Source organism: Lycium ferocissimum, chromosome 3 (genome assembly GCF_029784015.1).
Source record: "Lycium ferocissimum isolate CSIRO_LF1 chromosome 3, AGI_CSIRO_Lferr_CH_V1, whole genome shotgun sequence".
Lineage (NCBI taxonomy): Eukaryota > Viridiplantae > Streptophyta > Magnoliopsida > Solanales > Solanaceae > Lycium > Lycium ferocissimum.
The window spans coordinates 33,471,128-33,475,427 of NC_081344.1; the positions used below are offsets into that span (position 1 = coordinate 33,471,128).

Genomic DNA, 4,300 nt, shown 5'->3' on the forward strand with positions numbered 1-4,300 from the left:
GCCATTCTTAGCTAAGTTTTTGTAAAGTCAACATTAATCAAACAAACTTTGCTAGGAACTTAGCTAGGTTAAGTCCTAGCAAAATGTTTGCTATGGAAAGTGCCTAGCAGAGATATCCTAGCTAAAATTACCTAGGAATGACAAAATCTTCTAGCTAAAATTTAGCTAAGAGCTTATTAGTTACGGAAGTTTGCTAGGGTAATTTTCCTAGCTAAATTGGCGTTAGCTACGGATTTTCCCACTTTAGCTAGGATTTGTGTCTCTAGCTAAATGACTGTTCTCTTGTAGTGTATTTTTGAAAGTTTTTATTGAATACGTCATTCACTTTAAGCAGTGAAATTTCAGTGTCTTCATATGGATTTTATAGTGATGCATCCCTATTTTGCTTGTGAAATGCATTGTGTTTGGCTTGTAAAAGACATAGTTCAACTCCAATTTCATGTGTGTCCATGCCTTCCGGAGCTTCAAATACATTATTACTTTCATTAGCGTCACTTCCCAATGAATCCACATTAGTATACTTTTCTAGCCTTTTACTGAATATGTGGTCCGTCTCAGAGTTTTTAGGTACCAAATCAGATTTAGATGTAAGTGAAATGGAGATACCGCCCTTCTCAGCTAGAAGACATACTTGTGTTTCTGGTAACAAAACAGTTTCAACATCTACAACTTTTTTAGTTTCCTTATTCAACTTTTCACCAAACACCTTGTGAGTAAAGTTCAGGTTGTTGTAGTCTGAGAGTGCATTGGAGTATTGAGATAAGGGCGAGTTTTTGATGGTGCTCCATGACAGAATGGCCACAACTCCTGCAAGACAATAGTCCACTGTGGGAAGGTGTCAGAGAAAGGCTAAACACCTATTCGGTACTTCCCGACTCCGAGCTCGGAGTAGCATAAAAGATTTTTCCACGAAATGCTCACAATTCGCAAGCTGTTTGTTTCAAAATAAGTAGCAATGCCAATTAGCCATCCTCATACAAAGAATCCAATGACAATTAGCCATCCTCATACAAAGAATCCAATGACAATTTTTGATCTGAAAAGATGTTATAGGGAGCCTAATACTACTCTACCTGAAATACCTATGCCGCAAGGTCATTGTCACGACCCAAGCCGATGAGTCATGACGAGTGACTGACCGCTAATGACCAGACACCCCTACACTTGCTTAACTATCACATAACAATAGGGTGGCCCATATCTGACTCATATATATATAGGCAAAATACCGAAGTAACAGTACAAGCCGACTAGGCTGCTATATATGCTGTACTTAAAAGAATAAGAGCCGACAAGGCTACATCATGTACCAACTACATACAACTGTCTACAAACCTCTAATGGAATAGAAAGCTATAGAAAGGACGGGACAGGGCCCCGCCATACCCATATACATGTATATACATCTCAAAATAGCCTACCAAAATGGACCGCAGCTCCGGATCAAGTGGAGCTCACCAAACAGCTAAGGGGAAGTCCTACTGAGCTGGATCGTCTCTCTATCTACCTGAACCTGCGGGCATGAACGCAACCCCCCAACAATAGGGGAGTTAGTACGGATAATGTACCGAGTATGTAAGGCACAAGAATAACAAGTACATAGAAGTCATGAGAGACATCTGAAACATGAAAGCTAATCTCAATATCTGAATGCATCAGTAGGTAACATCCGAGAATATCTACATACTTTGTATAACTGAAACTACCTCTAAGGCGTATGATATGCATAGGTCATAATATAACTGATAGTGTTGTGGAACGTACAACCCGATCCATATATCATATAATAGTGCCGAGGAACATACGGCCCGATCCATATATAGTATAATAGTAGTGTTGAGGAACGTACGGGCCGATTCATATATAATAATATAATAGTGCCGTGGAACGTAACGGCCCGATCCATACATAATAATATAATAGTGCCGAGGAACGTACAGCCCGATCCATACATAATAATATAATAGTGTCGAGAAACGTACGGCCCGATCCATATATAATAATATAATAGTGCCGAGGAACGTACGGCCCGATCCATATATAATAATATAATAGTGCGTATATAACTCCTTCTGGTCACGGGTCAATGTGCATATGAATATGGATGCAATGCATAAATGAAATGAATACATAGAACTCTCGGAGTGACATGAGGTCGTACTATCTCCGATGAACATTCTTTGAGCTAACATCATCAATATAAGAAATCTCAAGACCCATGAACAGGAAGAACGATCATAGACGGGGCATAGAAACATCAAAGACTGAAATACTCCTAGTGCTTCTAAGAGTAGAGTAATATGGAAGCTCGTGTACTTGCTTATTCGTTCATACTATAAGATCATGCAAAAAAGGAAAGAAAGGTTAGCCTTAACATACCTTGGAGTCTACCTAATGTCCGATGCTTATTTCCCGAGCTTGTAACACTACAACCAAGATAACACGAATTACAATTAGGCCATATACATCCCTTATTACCCATTTCAAGTACGTATGAAACTTAATGAAATTCGGGCAGCATTTCCCCTATAATTCTCACTCCAATCCAACTCACAAACGGTGCACAACACACAAAAAATCATCAACAACAACAATAACAATATACAACAACATACACAAGTAGAAATTGCCCCAAAATTCCAATCGAAACAGCCTTCAACACAACCACATCATCAAGCTAGTTTAGGTCTTTCATATCATGTTTTCCTTCACTCTAAACTAAGGAATTCCTCCACAAACAACTTATGTCAATACTTTCATATCAAAATATAATTGAATCCATACCAAAACATCTCCCCAAAACAGCCCCTAATCTTAGTTTGACTCAATTAACTCACCGCTTCCATAGCTATATTTCCTTCACTTTAAATCACTAAAACTCTTGGTAATCAACTTAATAGCAAAGATAATAATAGTATTCATACCTTAAAGGGGCTGGAATTCCAAGAACTAAACTTCAAATCCAACTCCTAAGCTCAACAACTTCAATAGAAACCCTAGGAACAACTTCCCCTTCACTAGCTCGGGTTTTCGAGGCTCGGATCTTACTTGGATGATAAAGAAAGGTTGGGAAAGGGTTGATGAGCATTAGGGAGAGTTTAGGGTCTATTGGTGTGAGTTGAAATGAAAAAAAAATCACGAAATAGATGCATTTATACATCAGCTGCACTGCCTGAAAATTGACGGGTCGTCGATGTGCTTCGACGGATCGTCGACACTTCAACGGCCCATAACTCCCAGAATTGATATGGGAATTCGGATCTGTCAGTTGTGTTGGAAAGTAGACTCGCTGAACTTATGAAAGCATAGGTTATGGGATCTGTAACTCCTTGTATTCTAGGAGATATGCCTCCCCAAAGTTGACCCAAAATTTCTGTCCGAAATTCTGCCGAATTTTCCCAAAGTTTCAACAAACTTAATTTCTTCAATTCGCTTAACATCTAACCTTCCCGATACTTACTAAACATGATATCAAGCTCTCATGTATGAAGAATGAGCATGAATAATTCCTTATGACCTTGACGACAACCTCGCCTTTTAAGTCTTCGTCAACTAACTCACGACGAAACTTTACATAAAAGTACATGGTGTAACAGTCATTGTTGCTGAATCTAGGTATTTTCACCAATCTAGCTTTCATGCACGAATGAAAACCAAAAGAGATAATGGGGCAGTCAGAGCCATTTTGCCCACCACCTCTTGTAACATAAATCGAATCTCAGCAATATCCTTCGACCAGGAATCCTTCACGACCTTAATTGAATTGCTGATCATTCAAAATATTTGGTCCTCCATTGAAGACTTCTGGATGGAAGCACCAATGTAATAAACCAAAAATAGGAAACTCTCCATCAATAGAACTGACTATTTATATTAAACATAAATTAGAATTACAAAGTAATTACTAATAATAGTAAGGAAATTCATGAAGCTAAGAACAAAGGGGATGAGAATTAGACTGATACAGAGTTGGGGATGAGGAAATCAGTGCGCTGCACCAGTAGAAAAATAAGAAAACCTATAGACAATTAACTTTCTGAAAAAGTGACTAGGTTCTTCGGCACATGGCTTGCCAAATGGCATGCTGCACCAAGAATATTTCTGGCCAATCCGGGTTAATTTTGGACTAAAACTGGTATTTTGGTCTAATGTTAAAACTGGTATTTTGGTCTACTGTTATTCCAGCACAGTATAATTACATCCTAAACATGCTCTTTGACAGAGTTATTTGACGGACGAAGATCACCTGGAGAGCTAGAGCACTGTGGAGCGGAGGTTTGCGTTCTTTACTTTATTCGCA

General features: G+C 38.7%; 1 long non-coding RNA gene across 1 annotated transcript; it reads right to left on the reverse strand.

The window, feature by feature from the left end:
- Positions 1-1,214: 1,214 nt before the first annotated feature.
- LOC132051102 (uncharacterized) lies at positions 1,215-3,548 on the reverse strand. Its single transcript, XR_009413579.1, has 3 exons — positions 2,925-3,548; positions 2,380-2,426; positions 1,215-1,513 (listed from the first exon to the last, which is right to left on the reverse strand). It is a non-coding gene; the product is annotated as an uncharacterized LOC132051102 (long non-coding RNA).
- Positions 3,549-4,300: the final 752 nt, after the last annotated feature.